Source organism: Lygodium microphyllum, chromosome 1 (genome assembly GCF_053477565.2).
Source record: "Lygodium microphyllum isolate KBCC chromosome 1, Lygodium_microphyllum_v1.1.10, whole genome shotgun sequence".
NCBI classification, from domain to species: Eukaryota; Viridiplantae; Streptophyta; class Polypodiopsida; order Schizaeales; family Lygodiaceae; genus Lygodium; species Lygodium microphyllum.
Window position 1 is genome coordinate 120,381,107 of NC_141135.1, and position 20,593 is coordinate 120,401,699.

Genomic DNA, 20,593 nt, shown 5'->3' on the forward strand with positions numbered 1-20,593 from the left:
TTGACTTTATAAATCATTGTTGGGTCCACAGGAGATTCTTTTTGATGATGTTCACTCTACTCGCTGAAACATTTGTGATTTGGTTACTAACTAGGTTAAGCTGGAATGGGTTGATTTGATGGAGGCTGACATTTCGGAGGATAAAGTGGAAGATGTGTTGTTCCATTTGCCTCGAAGGAAAAGCCCTAGTTGGGATGGGCTTCCTAATGAGTTGTTTTCAGCCCATGTTGAGCAACTTAAGGACCCATTAACTCGCTTGTGTTAGCAAGTGTGGAATTCTGGTATGATGCCTTCAGACTAGAAGATTGCTGTCATTCAGTTATTGCCAAAGGTTACCTCTCCAACCTCTTTGAAACAATGGAGACCTACTTCTATTATGGGTTCTTTATATAAAATCTTCTCTAAAATCATTGCCAACAGATTGCAAAAAGTATTTCCGCACTTGGTTCATCCACGTCAATACGGTTTCATTAAGGGTCAAAATATAATGCACAATATTTTGAATGTTCAATTGGGGATTGATTATGCCAAAGCTTCAGGCCAACAGGTTGTTATGCTTCAACTTGATATTGGAAAGGCATTTGATCATGTTAGCTGGTCTTTTTTGTGGTAGCTTAGATCCAGCATGGGATTTAGTCCCTGCATGATTTCCCTTGTTGATACCATTAGTCAGGGTGTTGTGGCATGTATTGCACTTAATGGAGGGATTATAGATGAAAACAGTCTCTTCGGCAAGGCTATCCTCTGAGCCCTTTGCTGTTTGCTTTAGTCACTCATACGATGCCCTCATTGTTGGATAAGTTGGCTGATGAAGGTGAGATTGCTCGTTTGTCTCTTCCCAATGGTGCCCAACTTGTCGGTCAATATTTGGCAGATGATTCCTTTATGTTTCTTAAGGCTGATAGTACTAATGTTAACTGGGCAATAGTTATGTGGAATCTTTTTGCTATGGCATATTAATGCTCAGAAATCTACATTGCTCTCTTGTATGGAGAATGATTGCAGGCCTTGGGCTGGCATGAAATTGTGATTTCTAAGGGAACTATAACTTGACACTAGAGTTATCCTATTGGTGTGGATGTAGCTCCCTGTGCCTTGCTTGATTGAATGTCATCCCATATTCATGATCGGTTCATGTACTGGAAATCTCAAAGCTGGCCTCTTCATGTGAGACTTAAAGTTGCTCAATGCATCATGATCAGTATGATTTGTTTTTTTTCTGCCATTGCTTCCTTGGACTAAGAAGTCTCTTTTGGAACTTGTTCAGCATATTCGATTCATGTTATAGAAAAAGAAAGGGGATCGTTTGGACCAGGTGTGGATTTTGTGATATTATTCATGCTTCTTGGTGGCATGTGCGTAATTCCACGAGGCCTATTAAGGTCTCCCAGCCTTTTCTTCTTTCTCATTTGATTGCATCTTGGCCTGATGTTATGCTTTCTAGTTTGGCGGCCTCGTGATTTTCATAAGGAGGAGAATTCACTGCAAGGAGAAGTACTGGCTACCTCCAGGTTTTTGGATTGGCTTGATAAAGATTTGCAGCGAGACAAGTTTAATCGGATGGCTCGTTTGGGGTTGTAGAGAGTCCTTGATGGTGTCATTCCTGGGCAGCCCCGTCTTTATTCTTTCCGGTGTATTCAGCACTTTCGGGTGCCTCGAGGATATCACAACATTTGGTCGTCCATATAGGATAGGCTTTTGATGTTCTCTCCTTTGCCTGCGTTACAACCATTGTCTCCTTGGCGTGATTGGATGCTTGTGCTTTCTGATGATTTCGAGAAAAGGATCAAATGGTGGAGGCGAAGCGACGAGTCATTGGAAAGGCTAATAAACTATGGCGTATTCAAGATAACAAAAAGAAGTGGCAGGAAAGATTCATCCAACTCTGGAAGTCTAAGGTTCCATATCAAGGTAAAGTATTCATGTGGAGGTTGCTTATTGGGGGTCTTCCAACTGCGTGCCCGCAATCTCTTTGCTGGTTGTTGTGTATTCTACAGTACATGTGGTAAGACATTGCTTCATCTCTTTGTCTCTTGCCGTGTTGCTCAACAGATGTGGAGTTTTGTTTCCCGTGTGTGGTCCTCAGCGACTTAGCACCAGATATTAGCTCGTCGTGAATTATTCTTGCCTCTTGTAAGGGGAGGGACTAACAGCGGTGGTGGGCGGAGAAGGGCAGGAGGGGGGGGGGTTAGTTGATGTGATGAAAAACCACTTATTGTAGTGGCACCATCAATCGGCTCATCCGAGGCCGTAGCCTCATCAAATGCCACATCCTTGCTCACCTCTTATCTTTCTTTTCTTCAGGTCATAGAGCCTTGTAGGCCTTCATGGTTGTGCTCTAATCAACAAAGATAAACTTCGTTGACTTTGGGTTAAGCTAGCCCTGTTTCGTCTTGTCCACATGGACATAGACATCACACCGAAAAATGCAAAAATGAAACATGGAAGGCTTCTTCCCAAAGAAAGCGCCATAGGGAGTTATGTCTTGTAATACCGAAGTTAGAGACCATGTGAGTACCTAGTAATGTCAAACCATGGATAGATAGAAGGCTAAACCTAAAATTGATATACAAAGAACTTTGGTTGAAGAAGCCTTTCTATCTTTGCAAGAGAAATATTTCCCACTTTATGAATAGGTATGGAAGAGTTGTCACATATGGTGATGGGATCTCCCTTTGGAACGAAGATCTTGAAGCCAATTCTCGTGGTAGGTCATATGTGAAGAGGCTTTATTGTCAATGAGCCATGGCTTCTCCTTGGTGGAAGAAGTAAGTGCTATATATTCAAACTCAAACAAGTCAATCCCTACCACAGGTGGATCAGTGGATAGTAGGGGTTGACTTTAACATGGTGGAGGCTCTCAAGGATAGGAGAGGAAGATACGTGGTAACTATTAGAGGAGGAGAACATGCTGCTTGGACGGAGTTACCGCTTTCAGATTAGAGGCCAGGATCCATGGTTCTCAGCAGAGTTTGGCAGGCCTCAGGCTTGCTTTAGTTCTCTAGGAGAGACATGGTAGCGGGATCCATAATTTTCTCTAGGATTGACCAATTTTATGTGGATGATTGGGCTCGCGATAGGGGCAGTCTAACGGGCATCATACCTAGCACGACCCTCTCGGACCACTCACCTATTCAATTATTTCTCTTTGAGAGAGCCGTAGGATCCCACTCGAGTGTTAGGATTCTAGAGCACTTGTTCTATGAGGACGTTCTTAGAGAGTTAGTCACACAGAATGGAGATGTAGACCCTTCTCCGTTGGATGAGCAGCTAGCAACTTGGATGAGAGCTTATAAGAGATTAGTTCCTTCTTTAGGGAGGAAGCCACGAGGAGAAGAGAGGGCCTTTTAGAGAAGGAGAGGTTTGCGAGAGCATCATTGGTTGCTGTACGGAGGGGAGAGGAGAGACGGCAAGGGAGTTGATGGGCAGCTAAGAGGATGCACATTGCTAGAGTAGAGATCGATCCTATGAAGGAAGCCAGATTAGAGTTTAGGTTTCACGCAAGAGCTTCTTTTTGGACTCAGTTTGGTGACAAGGTCAACCAAAGATTTTTTCTACACCACAGGGCCAAAACACTCTAGATAGGGTGTTAGGAGACTCAGGAGAGCAGATGGATCCATTGCATAGGGCCCCTTGGAGGCGAGACGACAGGTGGCTACACAATACTACATAGCTTTACTTGGATCCACTACTAGGCCCCTGAGGTTATGCGAGGGATAGAGAGACAGTATGGTAGAGCCTAAGAAGGATGATTATAGACAGGATGAGCAAATACTTGATGGACTTTTTTACAGAGGAGGAGGTGTAGAAGGCGGTTTTGGCACTACCCTTAGGGAAGTGTCCAGAGGACTGGATAAGTCTTATTTGAGCTATTGGGATCTCATTAGTGTTCGCCTCATCTCAACTTTCCAGGAGATCATGGCATCGGGGGTCATGCTATAGTCACTTTTTGGGGGATTGATATACCTCATTCCACCCATCCTTGAGTTTAAGGAGCTTCTAGATGTGGGGTTTGCAGATGACATTGCAGTCTATCTAGATGGGGATGAGAGTAACTGTAGAGACTTTGTATTGGACATGGAGATATTTTTGTAGAGCAGCAGATGCCTAATTAAGTGACACAAGTGCTATGGATTTTGGGTATGTGACACTAGACAGTGGAGTGACAATTAGATGAGGATTTACGTGGGTTTTATGTAGGACCACAATTAGATATCTTGGATGCCATGTGGGGATTGGCGTTACCTCAGAGCAGGAGCTGACACCTCTTCTCTTGAGCATAAGACAAAAGCTTCTTTACTGGAGCTCAGTGAGACTCTCGCTAGCAGGGAGAGCAGTGGTTGCCAATCGGGTCCTTCTTGCAACTATGTGGTACATTACTTTTTGTTGGGCATTCTCCAGGTCACGCATGGGCCAGGTTAAGTGCCTTATCAAGAACTTCATTTTATTCTGAGGAGATGGGAGCTTGTTGGTCAGGGCAAAGGTTGCTTGGGATGTCATCATATAGCCTAGACCCAAGGGAGGCTTGGGGATCATAGACTTAGATAGCCAAAGCAAAGCCTTGATGGCTAAGCTCATTATTAGGGGTTTGCATCCAAGTGAGGATCTTTGGAAGAAACTTATGATAGGGAGGCTACAGGCTATGACACATGCACACGGCGGGCCATGGCAGCCCAAGAAACACTGGATTTTTCAGGAGATCAGGAATAGGGACTGTCATGAGGACATGTATTTTTGAAACCTCACTTAACATGTGCATTAATTTTTAATCACATGATTAAGTAAATGTTGCACATGTGAGCTGCAACTGGGGTTAAAGTAAATTTACGAGCTTGGGACCCTAAGAAATCATGGGATGTCAAAGGCAAAAGTTGCTATAAGTTATGCTGCACAGGTACTTGGTGGTATATGGTGCCAACTGTTGGCCTAGGTCATCCATTTGGCCATACGTGTCAGTTGGTGACATTAGAGAAGTGGCATTTAATGGTTTGGTATTAGGAATATTTTGGCGCTCGCCTTTCTTACGAGAACATAGCAGAGGAATTAGAGGGGGGGACTCCTCATATCGTCTTGAATTAAAATCCTATAGTAGGGACCTAGCCGTGAATTGTGAGATTTTCATAATAGATGCCCTTTGCCCCTCGTAGTCGTGCTCCTTGGGCCAGTGCGACGCCAAACCACTCCTAATAAGGCAGTTGAACGCTTGAATGCGTACGTATGGAATATCAGACATTATGCATTGTTGTTTATATAATAAATAGACCGTCTTTAAAGGCACCTAACGCCAAACTGATGGTCAAAGATGGCACAGAGACACTCGAGAATGGAAGTTGCCTAGCCAACTTAACTATTGACCAGTTAGATTATTTTTCAGGGCATCAAAATAATTATTAGATTAATTTTTAGTATTTAAAGGCTCAAAATTAATATTTAATTATGGAAAATGCTAGAAAAACCATTTGGGAAGGCTGCCACTTGTCAAAAGTGCTGATGCAAGACTGAAAAACGTATTTAGAGGCTAGAGAGAGGCATTTTTATAAATTCAGCCTGTAAGAGAGAGGGAGGGGAGATGCGGTCTGATTTGCAGCCATTGGAGGACCTTCTGAGGCACCCAAGGGTAGAAGAAGACCAATCAATAGCAGGTGACAGCATCTATAGGCTGTTGAGATAGGGCAGCAGGAGTACATGACTGATTTTCTTCGGTTCTTTGCATCTACATGCTGTTGTGGTAGGACAGTAGTTGCATTGGACTGATTTTCAGCCATTCTTCGCAACAAAACTCTGAATTTTCTCTCTCTACAGCTTCCCCTCGCATCTCCCAGCCATTTCACAGCCTTGCTCCAAAGATCTCAGCATTTGGAGCCTTGGAGGTTGAGAAATTTCAGATTTCTCTGCCGTAAACCCTAATCTGCAGCAGAAATTAGGGTTTAGCAGCAGCCTCGGGAAGCATGCCAGAAATTAGAAGCTCCAAGACTTGGATTCAATAGGGCTTAAGCTGTTTTTTTTAGCCTATTCAAGCGGAGGGACAAGCAAAAAATTGAATTTGGGGCATTTTCCATCTCTATCAAAGCGGGTGAAGGCCAATTGATTGCTCGAATGAAGGGGAAGTCAGGTTAAAGACTTGTTGGTGATTTTGAACAACAAGGGGAGTTGGAATATCGAAAAGGATTGGGAGAATCCTATTGTAAATCAAGTTCTTCTTCAATAAAGCTAAAGAAATGCTGAAATGGGCGCCAAGTTTAGGGCCAATCGGGTGTGCGTTGTCCAAGATCAGTAGGTAAATTTGTATTTTGAGATTTGCACGATTCAAGCAATGATGATGCCTCTTAGTATGAATGTTCACATGGGAACGAAGGAAATGAAATGCTTGACCTTGGACAAGTTTAGATCATGGATAGCGAGCTGAAAATGTTGTTGTTGGGCAGGATGCACAGTCTTCAGGGCATAAGGAGGTTGATGACCAACAAAGTGAAGAGGAATTTGATGACCAGTTCAATAATCGGATGAGGACAGCAGCAAATCTCTTTGTTGAATTGGCAAAGGATTCTCGATTTACCCGATTTTTGAATGCTCCAAAGAAGGACAGTAAAGGCAAGAAGAAGAAGATGCCTTCTACATCTTCGGGACAGCAAGATGCACCAAAGATCATGCCAAACCCTTCATTTGAAGCTCCCAAAGATGCTAATGAAATAAAACAGTTGGTACCTACAGGGCAAGGAATGCAAATGCAAGGCCATCACGGAAGTGCCAATCCAATGGTTTTTGGATAGCCAGGCGTGCATGCTATGATGGGGCAACCAGGATATTTTGGTGGAAGCACGATTTTCATGCTATGGTTAGACAAGGCCCGCATACAGAAATGTATGGCACAAATCCCAATGGTATGTAGCAACCAATGGATGGTGTGCAAGGTCCATTGTATTCGTGTATGGCTGGAAATATGCAAAACCCTATTTATGGTAGTATTGGCTTGATACCTGGGGCAGAAAGTAGCATGTTTGGTATTGCATAAGCACCCCCGAATGCTTATAGGGCTCAAAGAATGAATGTTGGTCATGCAAATGCTCCGTTTGGCATTGGTTTTGATGTAAATACTGAAGGAATCGATTACGCACGGAGATAGAGGTAGACAGACCTCACACTCAGTGAGAGAGACAGAGAGAGTGCAAGTGAGCAGAGTAGAGAGTGAACACGTTTTTCGGTATAATGATGAGTGTACCACTTTAGGTTTTAGATAGATATATGTATGAAAGTACAATGTGCTAACGGTGTGTTCACACCCGTGCACATATAAAAGGCACGATGGCCCTTTATCCCCAACAACCTCCCACGTAAAGGCAATGTGCCTTAAGAGGAGAAAAGAACCAGCTAAGTCTAAGTATGTACAAAGCTGAAATAAATATATCTATCCAACTCCCATCATCTGTCGGCAATGAGCAAACCGCTTTGTTGGAAGACCCTTTGTGAGAAGGTTTGCATGATTATCATCTGTATGCACTTTGACAAGCTCAATGCTCTTGCTGTTAAGTATATCTCTAATGAAGTGATATTTCACATGTATGTGCTTTGTCTTTGCATGAAAGACAGGATTCCGTGCTAGCATGATAGCACTCTGACTATCACAATGAAGAACAGGTAACTCTGTGATGCCAAGCTCTCCCACCAGACGTGAAAGCCATAAAGCCTCCTTGCATGCCTCAGTGGCAGCTACATACTCTGCCTTTGTAGTAGACAATGCAACACACTTTTGTAGCCTGGAGATCCAAGAGACCGCTCCTCCTGTGAAAGTAAACACATACCCAGAAGTGGACTTCCTGCAGACCGCATGACAAGCATAGTTTGCATCCGTAAAGCCAACAACAGATGCCTTCTGCTTTCCAAAGCAGATCCACAACTCCTTTGAGCTTTTGAGGTATCTTATACTACCTTTCACTGCATTCCAATGCTTCTTGCCAGGGGTTGCCATGTATTTGCTAACCACTCCCACTGCAAAGGCAATATCAGGACGTGTAGCAACCATAGCATACATCAAACTGCCAACAGCTGAAGCATATGGTATCTTGGCCATTTCAGCCTTCTCATCATGATATGTAGGGCTGTCCTGTGCACTGAGTTTCACATATGGAGGCAATGGAACCCCATTTGTTTTCCCCCCCTCTATATTGAAACGCTGCAAAACTTTGGAGATATACGCCTGTTGAGATAGATAGAGTAAACCTTTAGATCTATCTCTGAGTATTCATATGCCAAGAATGTGATTTGCATCACCTAGATGTTTCATGTCAAAGCTGCCATGAGGACTTTGCTTCAATGAATCCAAGACATGAGTATCCCTGCCAGCAATCAGTATGTCATCAACATACAAAACCAAGATAATCAGGCTGCCATCTGCTGCATAGTTACCAGGAACGGGGAATGGGAATGGGAACAGGACCCCTTGGAACGGGGGGAACGTCCAAAGTGAGGGAATGGGAACGGAGGGAACGGTGTGTGTGTGTGTGTGTGTATAGAGAGAGAGAGAGAGAGAGAGAGAGAGAGAGAGAGAGAGAGAGAGAGAGAGAGAGTCAACACTTGTCTTAGAATCTAGAGAGAGAGATCATATCAACCATAATTCATGAAATTAGACTCTAGAGACATAATAATCAAGTTTCAACTTTCAACAATAATAAAGATTCAAAACATTGTAACCAGCAATGGATTGTCACATTCATAATTCAACATTGTAATCAACAATGTTGCATAAGTCCAACAGGCAACAAGTGTGCATTGCAAAAACACAAAATATGCACTAAACAGTAAACTTTAAAGCCTAAATAGTAAAGATCCAAGTTACAAGAGCTCCAATTTCCAAGTCAATACTCTAAAGTTCCAAAAGGCTAGCTACTAAGTGCTCTGATTCATGGAAGATGGCTCCATTGTGCCTGAATGCTCATCCTTCTGAACAACATCCTGCCCATCATCATCACCATCATCATCATCATTGTCATCTTTTTCCCAACATATAAAAGAATCAGCCTTTGCAACTGATGTACGAGCTAGCAAGCGAAGATTGGAGCTCACATAAACTAGGTCATTCGTCTTCATTGTACCAAGACGATTTCTCTTCTTTGAGTGAATGTGATTGAATGAGCTTCATAGTTGCTCTAAACAAGAAGAGCTAATTGTTTGGCTAAGAATACGAATAGCCAAACTCTGCAACTCTGGAGTTTCTGCCCCGTAGTCCTCCCACCATAAAGCAGCCCCAGTATTTGTCCTGTCCTCTAGTGCATCCTCTGTACCAAACATCCCTAATGTTTGCCGATATACAGAGAGCTGATTTTTAATTTTGTGTTGCATTTCACGGCTAGGATAAAGCCTTGCAAGCAATGTGTTCCAAGCCTTGACCACCTCAAGGTCTCTTTCTTGCATCTTTCCTTGAAACTCAGGATCAAGCACATATGCTGCAGCATGCATAGGAGAGTCATACTCATTCCATCTGCTGATGCATAACTCCTTGATCTGCTCATACCTATCTGCATTTGGTTCCAAACTCTCCAACCTCTCAATCATGCGATCCATACCTTCATAGATCTTCCCAATGCATGGATCCATGCCATCTGCAAGCCTCAACATGTGCATAATAGGATCAACCATTTGGTTGGTGCGATTAACCTCATCCCAAAAATCTCTATGAGAAACATATGAATTACATAACACAGCAGTAGGAGTGGCAGCCCCAGTCCAATTTTCATACTCATCACTAGCAAATAACTCCCTAATTGCACCTTTGCAATAGTGCAATCGACCAAGCATAAGAAAGTTATATGCAAATCGTGTATCCGAGTATTTAAGAAGTTCTTTGTCACTTCTCTTGCGAAACTCAGCATGCAAGTACTGATGATTACATATAAATGTGATAATCTTGTTGCCTTTCGCAACAAGAGATGCAATCCATGGCAAGTCCCCAATATCCTTCAACAAGTTATTCAAGCAATACGCCATGCATGGACTAAAGGTGATATGTGGATACATTGCCATTAAAATGTTTCCTGCTGTCCTGTTTGTAGGTTCACCATCTGCCACAAACTGCACTACATTTTCTGCCCCAACAGCCTGCACTGCGTCGCACCACTCGGATGCCAATACATTTGCACTCTTTCCAGTCTCTGAAGCATCGTGACTACCAATGAAGTATACATCTCCACAAGAATATGCAACAACACCATGTATGGACCTATGGACTATGTCACTCCATCTATGGCGTGTGTTAAATTTTTAGCAATGCTAAAAATGCCAGAACTTTGGTGCTACTTCAGCCTGCATTCCTTTTATTGAAAATGCCACAAATTTGGGGCATTCTAGCCTGCATTCCCTTGCTGAAAATGCCCCAAAATTTGGAGTATTTTCAGCTTCCAAACTTGGGGCATTGACTGACTCAAAATGCCCCAAATTTGGGGCATTCCAGCCTGCAATTCCTTGCTGAAAATGCCCCAAAATTTGGCGCATTTTCAGCTCCCAAATTTGGGACAATGACTGATTTAAAATGCCCCAAATTTGGGGGCTCTTTTAGATCCCGGGATGATGGATCCCAATCCCCAAATTTGGGGACATTGCAGCCAAAATTTAAGTCCCAAATTCTAGAATCCAATCCTTGAGAAAGGCCCAAATTTTGGGGCAACTACCAACAACTGACGTCTGACCCAAAATGCCCTGAATTTGGGGGAGAATCGAGATAATGATCCTTGAGACTTCACCTGATTGCGGGAAGGAGTCACGCCAGGGAAGAGAGGTGGGCCAGCCAGGCGGGAGAGGTAGACGGGTCCCGAGAGCAAGTGGGAGTAGGCAGTGGGGGCAGGCACGGCAGGTGAGATAGTCGGCGGGACTGTCGGTAGGGCAGGCGGAGCAGGTGGCGCGATCAACCGGATCAATGTGAGCCAGAGAGTCGAGACAGTTGGCGGGAGTGCAGTCGGTGCAGGCAAGCGGGAGCAGTCGACGCAGGCGAGCGGGAGTGCAGTCGAAAAGCCGCAGTCAACAGGAGTGCGCGAAACGGGCGACAGGCAACGAGCGAGTAGTCGGCGTGGGCAACAGGCGTCAAACGGGCAGTCGGCACGAAACGCCTGCGCCAATAAAGTTAAAAATAAAAAAAAAAAATTGTGTTGGAACGGCCCTGGAACGGACAGGGAACGGCCCTGGAGCGGCGAGGGAACGGCCCTGGAACGGCCAGGGAACGGACTAGAACGGGAGGGAACAGGTCAGGAAACGGGCTGGAACGTTCCGCCAGCGTTTCCTCGGCTCAAACCCCTCGGAACGCGTTAATCCGTTCCTATGTGCCAGAACGGGCGTTCCCTGTCTCTATGATCTGCTGCCTTCTTGGTGTACAAGCGATGATCCACTTGACTTCTATGAAAGCCTTGGGACTGCATGAATGTATCAAACTTATGATACCATTCTCTTGGTGCTTGTTTCAGCCCATATAAACTTCTTTTGAGTTTACATACCATTTGTTCTTTCCCTTGTTTAACAAACCCTTCAGGTTGTTGCATATATATGTCTTCATGCAGATCACCATGTAAAAACGCAGTCTTTACATCCATTTGTATGAGCTCCATATCCTCAACTGCAACCAAGCCCAAAATGGTTCTCAATGTAGTCATCTTGACTACAGGAGAGAAAATCTCATCAAAATCAATTCCATGCTCCTACTTGTACCCCTTTGCAACCAATCTTGCTTTTACTTGTTGAGGAACCAGAAGTGACTTTCATTTTGTAAACCCATTTGCATGGAAGGGTTTTCTGCCCTTTAGGCAACTGCACCAAGTCCCAAGTGCCATTTTTGTCAAGAGATTCCATTTCTGACAGCGTGGCTTTATATCATTTCTTGCTGTCCTGTCTGTCCATTGCTTCCTTGAAGCAAGACGGTTCACCACAGTCTGTCAACATGACATACTCAGCCACATTAATTGCACCCGAAACAAATCTGTCAGGTTGTCTAGTAGACCTAGACGATCTCCTAACCCAATGGTCATTGTTTGCTGGTTGTTCGTGCAAATTTCCATTTTCAGCATGCTGTCCTGGCATTTCAGCCTGCAAATCAGCCATAACAGCTTGCTGTCCTAGCGGTTCCTGCATATGTAATGGCTCATTTTCATGGGCAATAGCTGGCTGATCATTTCCAGTATCATTTCCTACATTTATAGGTTCATTTACAGCAGGTATTTGCTGCTGTATAGTGGGCACATTTTGCTGTCCAATTGTTATTTCTTCCCGAAATACAACCCTATGGACCTCCTCAGTGTTTTCGGGTTGTTTGTGCATACGATCTTCCTGGAAGATAATGCCATTGTTGCGTACTACTTTCCTTTTCTCGGGATCCCACAATTTATATCCCATTTCACCCTCGTCACCATATCCTAGGAAAAATGCATTTACAGGACTTTGGCTCGAGTTTGCTGCGTTTTTCTTTATGAATGTGCACAAAAGCCTCGTAGCCAAACACTTTTAGATGAGCATATGAAGGTGGTCTTCTGACCACGCTTCTTGGGGAACCCCCGCCTCCCCCCCCCCCAAAGATGTGTTTGGTGACCGATTAATCAAGTGAACGGCTTTTGGGGCATATTGTATTGGCTGATGGTATTTACTATTCGCATGGACCTTGCAAAGATTGAAGCAATATGATCATAGCCATCTTTGAGGAATGCGCATGAGATCCGCAGCTTCTTGGGTTTATGTTCTTACTACAGGAAGTGGGTTTGCTGAAATTGCATCTCCATTGCACGCCTTGCAAAAGAAGGATGTGCCATTTAGATAGACAACAGTGGAAATTTCAGCATTTGAAAAGTTGAAGGAAAAGATGACTTCAGATCTTGTGCTATTGTTGCCCAATCTAAGGAAGTCATTCATAGTTCAATGTGATGCATGTGATAACAGCATTGGGACTGTTCTAATGCAAGACGGCCGAGTTGTTGCTTATGAGAGCCAAAATCTCCACGGTGCAAAAAAGAATTTGCAGGTCTATGAGATAGAGCTCTTGGCTGTAATTCATGCATTGTCTACGTGGAAACATTATTTGTTGAGGGCTGATTTTACAGTGCCGATAGACCATCAAACTTTGAGGTACTTTCTGATGCAAACAAAGTTGTTAGAGAAGCATATGAGATGGATAAATTTTCTCTCTATATTTCATTTTTAGATTGTATTATTGATGGTAAAAAGAATGTTGTGGCTGATGCACTGTCATGTAAGTCATAAATTACAGCTGTCAGCATGGTTTATCACACTGAGCTGGATGCCATGAAAGAGCAATATGTTGCTGATTCGGACTTTGCTAATCTTTATAATCAGCTTTGCAATGGCCAAAGGCATGAATACTTAGTACTAAGAGATGGATTTCTGATGATGCATGGACGACTGCGTGTCACAAAGCAGTTAAGGCCTAGAGTTATCATTGAAAGTCATGCTCCTCCGTATGTAGGATAGAGAGGTATTGATGCCACGGTCAAGCCAGTGGATCATTTCTTTTATTGGCCAACTTTGAGACATGATGTAGAAGAGTTTGTTTAGATATGCATCGTATGCCAAAAGGTAAAGCATAATAGACAAAAGATGCCGGGTTTGTTGCAACCCTTGTCTATTCCAAATAGGCCTTGGCAGAGTATTGCAATGGACATTATTTTTGAGCTTCCTAAGATACCTACAAGAAATGATGGGATAGGACTATCATTTGCAGGTTTGGCAAACAAGGCCATTTCATTCCGATTAGGAAGAAAATAAAGGTCGATCATATGGCACGATTGTTTTTGCAGCACATCTTTAAGTATCATGGTATGCGAGAGTCGATCATTAGTGATCAAGACCCTTGGATGATCAGTTTATTTTGGAAGGGCTTGTTTGAGAATATGGGTACCATGTTGAAATTCTCATCATCCTTCCATCCACAGATATATGGTCAGTTTGAGGAAGCAAATTCCACAATGTTAGATCTTTTGAGGTGCTATGTTTCAGACCACAAGACACAGTGGGAGCAATATTTGTCCTTGGTTCAGTTTGCTTATAACAACATAGTGCATAGTTCTATAGGCAAAGCTCTATTTGAGGTGGTTGAGGGTGTCAAGAAAGTACCACCTATTCTGCAAACTAAGGATAAGATCTTTGAGACTGATTGTTATGTGGAAAACTTGGATGTAGCCTATGCAAAGATAAAATATGCACTTTAGAGATCACAAGAAAAGCAAAAGAGGACACCTGATCGCCACAGACGTGCTTTGCAGTTTGTAGAGGGTGATTATGTATTGTTGTGTTTTGAAAAGACAAAGTTGAAAAAAATAAAAGGAAGAGAAAGATTGTATCCAAAGTTGAGTATGTGATACTATGGGCCTTCTAGGTGTTGGAGAAAATCAGCGATGTATCATATCGGTTGAAATTACCTCCACATTGGCGGATACACAATGCCTTTCATGTCAGTTTGTTGAGGCCTTTTCTTGGTGATGTGCCAGAGGATATTTCTACTGAAATTCAGGTTGAGGTTGAGGAGCTAGATGAGATTTTGGTGAGCAGATTTTGGCACATAAGGAAAGAAAGATCAAAGGTAAAGTTTCTAGGAGATACTTGGTGAAATTTCAGAATTATTCACTAATGGATGCCAAATGGATGAGAAAGGATTGTTTGATAGACCATCCTCAGTTGTTGCAGCTTTACCTAGATGGCTTTTAGTTAGAGCCGGGGCTCCGTCAGGTCCAACAGAGCAAGGGTTTGGAGTATTGCCTGATGCTCAAGGGGAAGGTAGCACTTCCCAGATGAGTTGAGCATCAGGCAATACTCCATTGATGCCATTGATGTTTTAGCCATGGTTTATGCTTGGTTTTCGCTATAATATGGTTTGGTTTTTCCCAGATGAGTTGAGCTCATGAAAAATGGACATGTCACATGATAATTTGGCAATGTTTTTGAGATTCTTTGTGAGTCTTATGCTATGTTATGTTGGCTGGAAATTTTCAGCATATGTTGGGTATAGAAATGGTTGAACAACAGTGCACAATGTTGTGTTGACTATGATGCCCTATGGAAATTCCAGTGTAGTACTTTGCTTTTGATGCATTTGGCAATGCAATCGAGAACGATTGCAAAGATTTCAAGGAGGAGGGTTGTCATGGGGACATGTATTTTTGAAATCTCACTTAACAAGTGGATTAATTTTTAATCACATGATTAAGTAAATGTTGCACATGTGAGGTGCAACTAGAGTTAAAGTAAATTAACGAGCCTGGGACTTGAATAAATCATGGGATGCCAAAGGCAAAAGTTGCTATAAGTTATGGCGGACAAGTACTTGGTGGTATCTGGTGCCAGTTGCTGGCCTAGGTTATCCATTTGGCCATAAGTGTTAGTTGGTGACACTAGAGAAGTAGTGTTTAATGATGCCTAATGCCAATCTGATGTTCAAAGATGGCGCAAAGACACTAGGGAATGAAAGCTGCCTATTCAGTTTAAGTATTGTCGAGTCAGTTTATTTTTCAAGGCACCGAAATAATTATTAGATTAATTTTCAGTATTTAAAGACTGAAAATTAATATTTAATTATGAAAAATGCTAGAAAAACCATTTGAAAAGGTTGCCATTTGTCAAAAGTGCCCATGCAAGACTGAAAAACGTCTTTAGAGGTTGGAGAGATCATTTTTATAAATTTAGTCTCCAAGAGAGAGGGAGAGAAGGCAGGTGGTTTGATTTGGAGCAATCAGAGGACGTTTTGAGGCAGCTAGGGGTAGTAGAAGACCAATCAACAACAGGTGACAGCATGTACAGGCTGTTGAGACAGGGCAGCAATAGTAAATGATTGATTTTCTTCGGTTCTTTGCATCTACATGTTGTTGTGGTAGGGCAGCAGCTGCATTTGATTGATTTTTAATCATTCTTCGCGACAGAATTGTGAATTTTCTCGCTCTACAGCTTGCCCTCTCATCTCCCAGTCACTTCACAGCCTTGCTTCGAAGATCTTAGCGTTTGGAGCCTTGGAGGCTGAGAAATTTCAGATTTCTCTCTTGTAATCCCTAATCTGCAGCATAAATTAGGGTTTAGCGGCAGCCTCGAGAAGCGTGCCAGAAATTAGAAGCTCCAAGACTTGGATTCAACAGGGCTAAAGCTGTTTTTTAAAGCCTATTCAGGTGGAGAGACAAGCAAATAATTGAATTTGGGGCATTTTCCATCTCCATCAAAGCGGGTGAAGGCCAATTGATTGTCGGAATCAAGGGGAAAATCAGGTTAAAGCATTGCTAGTGATTTTGAACAGCAAGGGGAGTTGAAATACCGAAATGGATTGGGAGAATCCCATTGTAAATTAAGTTTTTCTTCAATAAAGCTAATAAACTACTGAAAGGGACGCCAATTTTAGGGCCAATTGGGTGTGCATTGTCCAAGATTAATAGGTAAATTTGTATTTTGAGATTTGCACTAATTGTTTGCTGCTATAATTAAGTTGTAATCAGGGATTTACCACCCATCGACGGAAGGAAGACTAGTTTCAGGGAGCTAGGGAGGAGCTTTGAGGTTAGATTTGGAGCTGCTATTATTAGACCTTGGCAATCTGTACTACTAGGGCTCCACTAGCTACCGCCCACTACAGTCGAAGAAAAGAGAAGGCAACCTCTTCTCTTCAGTAACCTCTTGAGATTAGACTCCGGTCACACTCTTGGATAGAGGACATACTTATCATGGGGGAGATTTGTTTACAGATTGCTGCGTGAGTGGGAGAGTGGTTTGTATTCTAGGAGCTATCGTAAGAGGCTTAGACACAGAGACTACAGGGTCAGGGGAGCCACAGTTATGATTGAGGCTGTGACGTGGGGAGTTCCACGGGATTGACAGATAGATACAAACACCTCTCAAACTTGGATTAGTCTCTAATGTGGAGGGGACATTCTTCTAGCAGTCCTTGGGACTAGCAGAGACATGACATTTACTTTTATGTTTGAGAAGTATGGCTGTCTCCAGTGAGAGGACCTCGACCAGGCAGGATTCATTGGATGCTCTAGATAGAGAATCAAAGTAGCGGCTTAGTTTGAGAGGAAGTGGCACATTGACGCAGACCTAGCCACTTGTCTCGTTGATGGATGGAGATATTGGGCTTATTAGAGACCTCTACAGAGATTACAGTGGGATCCAAGAGAGTGGGTCTAGATGTATTCGTTCCTTGATAGACCTTAGGGTGTGGCCTTCTTTGGCTACACTACCAGGTTGGGGAGGAGAATATAGATGAGGAGGATGAGAGCACACCCAACAACCTCCTCCCATTGGCAGAAAGAGGGAATGAGCCTTAAAACCTGTTAATGCTTTTAAGGCTCTCCTTGCTTGGTTGCCTCTTCATTTTAACCAAATTTTTTTGCAACAAAATTAGTTTTCGGATGGTGTTTAACAACCGATCTCTTCTTTTAGCTTGAGGGTCCTATTTGGAGGGATGGATGCATGGAGGGTTTTTAGGGACAATGCCCGAGCGTTTTCCAAACAATGTGGTATTCAATATGTTTCCTCTTTACGAGCGAACAATTTTGCAAGCCCTATGTGTACAGAGTCATCCTTGGTTAGATATTACTAATTTTTTCATAGAAAAGATTGACATATCTCATGGTAGCACGGTTATTCATGCCTCTTGGTGGCATGTGCTCAATTCCTCGAGGCCTATTACAGTCTCTTAGTCTTTTCTCCTTTTTCATTTGATTGCATCCTAGCAGAAGATGTTACGTTTTGCGGTTTGGCGCCCGCCTGATAGTCGCAGGGGAGGAGAATTCATTGCAAGTAGAAGTACTGGCCTCCTCCAGGTTGTTGGACTAGCCGGATAAAAATTTGGAGAGAGAGAAGTTTAATCGGATGGCTCGTTTGGGGTTGTAGACTGTTATTGATGGTGTTATTCCTGGGCAGCCCCGTCTTTATTCTTTTAGGTGTATTCGTCAGTACTTCCGGGTGCCTCGCAGATATACTTACATTTGGTCGTCCATACAAGACAGACTTTAGAGGTTCCCTTCCTTGCTTGCATTATAGCCATTGCAACCATGGCGTGACTGGATGTTTGTGCTTCCTAATGATTTTGAGAAGAGGTTAGCTAATCAGATATATCATCAGATGGTGAAGGCTTAGGGGGGAGAAATAAGAAAGAAACAAGAAAAAAAAGAAAGGAGAAAGAAAAAAAAAGTTGTAGGCTTGAAGGAGTGTGACAAAAAATTGTCTATTTTTCGTACTAAATCATATGGATATGTATCGTACTGTACCATATAGATTGTACCATATGAATCAGTCTGTACTACATACAGAGACAACCTTGCCTTCTGGATGTATCCATAGCAGAGACACTATCAAGGATTTGGAGAGAGATCACTCACCCTCCATGGGAGATGGGAGAGGATGTAGGGTAGCTCTAAGAGGATGAGGAAGAGAAGAGAGGCTTTTCTACAGACAGGGGATTGAGGCACTTTTTTCCACACTATCCCTCATATGGTTTGGCATTACAGCCCACCGGATTGGTTGTTCACACAACCATTGTATTTTTGATGTACTTAGTTACTCTTTACAGAGTTTCTTGTACTCTGTATTTTACGTCAAGTTATTCACTGAGGTGTTATTAATAGAAAAGTGTGCCATGGAGTCAAAAGCACCATCAGACAGATCCATACATCTTCACACCAGCACAGGTTGAGACAGATAGATATGAGGCCCATCCCCTCCCCCTAGAAGATCGGATCTGCCAAATCTGCCAGCTCGATTCGGAGATAGAATAACACTACATATGCAAGTGCCTAGCGTACTATGAGATCCGCGGATGCTTCCACTGCCTATTTCAGAGAAGGATTCGGGCCACTCTCCAGAGTGATGGATTTCAAGGACTAGAGATGTCTTGGGCTCTTCTTGCTGGAAATACGGCACCGCAGAGACCACTTCCTCCAAACCTCGGAGCATGGACAGGGAGCCGCCCGACGCCTGCTCACAAAATTCTATCAAGAGCGAACTACCATCCCCATCCCTGAGCCCCCACCAGCCCCACTGACCTCCCAGCTACGGGGGACCACCCTAGCCATAGCCATGGCAAGAAGCAAAGCCCGGTGTCCAAGCCCAACCGGCCCCCACCCCCGCAAGAGGCACATGTCGAGGATACAAGGGATACTAAGCCTCCACCGGAGGGCCCTGCCCCGCCGATTCAGCCTCTCGATATTAGATAGACCCATGCGGGACATTTTAGGATGACCAAGCTCCATGAGCAGTTCCACACCATACTTGGAACACATATGAATTGTACCCAGCCTATATACCATTTTGTACCTACTCAATTAGTTTGTCATAGCATTAGATGGTAGCTTTACTGGGACCTGGAAAGTTTCCCAGACATTGTGTATGTAACGTTTTGGTCTCATAGGCCAACTTGGCCTTTCGTAGACGTTAATATAACTTTCTTTCTTTCTTTTGTTGTTGTTGTTGTTCTTCTTCTTCTTCTTCTCATTACCTAAAGGCTAATCATGGTGCCGGATCCATATTGGAGACATGTCACTCCAATCAAGGGATACGAGTGCTCTGGTGGATCAAAGAAGTGGCGGTGCAACTATTGTGGATTGGAGAAATCTTGGAGCATAACATGTGTGAAAGACCACTTGGCATGCGTTCCCAACAAAGACATCGGGCCTTGTTGTCCAGACTACAGTTGCCAGTTGTTGATTGATGTTGATAATTATTGCTCAATAGTTACTAGAGTCTAGAGACTCGTACACAGTGCTCAGAGCTCACTGGACTTTGGAGTTTTAACTGATTATTCACATGACGTAGTTACATGTATCATTGTATCTTGATTCAGTTATTATGCATCTTGATTCTTGTTCCATTTTTCTTGATGTCAGTCTTCATTGCTCTTTAGATCATAGATGATTCTTGAGCGAGAAATTATAATTCATTTGTTGCCTTAAGTTTTGAAAATTGAGTCTTAATTGTGGTAAGCTGTCTTAAGTTTCAACAATTGAGTCTTGACTTTTCAATCTTCACTCGTGAGTTGTGATGTGTAATGAATCATGATTTCAATCATATGACTTGGACTCAAAAGTTTTGTATGAGATTTGGGTACATGTTGTTGTAGGCATTGATATATTTACATACCCACATAATACTGTATTTATTTTAGTGTACAATCCGAAATGCCATTTTCCCATTTCCATAATTTGACCGAAAGTCGGAAACTCTGGTTTTTCCCGTTTCCGTTTCCCTTGTTTTCAAAACTCCCCCATACTATGCAGTGTGTACATTCACTAAACTCAATGAAAGATAAATGCACACAGAAATGATAGGCTGGAATAGTCAGATCTCCTAAGTCTGTGCTAGACTTTGATGGAGCCCACAACTAGAAGACCCTGAAAAAAAAAAAAAAAAACTTATTTGTTCCTTTCGTTTCCCCTTTCCCTCCTCTCCCAAACATAAAATTTGGAAGGGTGTCATGAGGGCTCTCCTTCACTCTAGGGTCATGGGGCAATCCCTTAGGTAGTGCCTTTGAGTGTTCTCTAGCTCTTCTCATCTCACACATGGTGCAAGAACCTTGCCGTAATTACCCAATTGTCAAACTATGTGCTAGGAGGTGTTCAAGTGGAGTCAAGGA

The 20,593-nt window shown here is 43.0% G+C and overlaps 1 protein-coding gene across 1 annotated transcript in view; it reads left to right on the forward strand.

Moving 5' to 3' along the window:
• Positions 1 to 20,593, forward strand: part of VTE1 (tocopherol cyclase, chloroplast / vitamin E deficient 1 (VTE1) / sucrose export defective 1 (SXD1)) — a 188,773-nt gene that overhangs the window by 30,757 nt on the left and 137,423 nt on the right. The gene's annotated exons all lie outside the window — the stretch shown is intronic.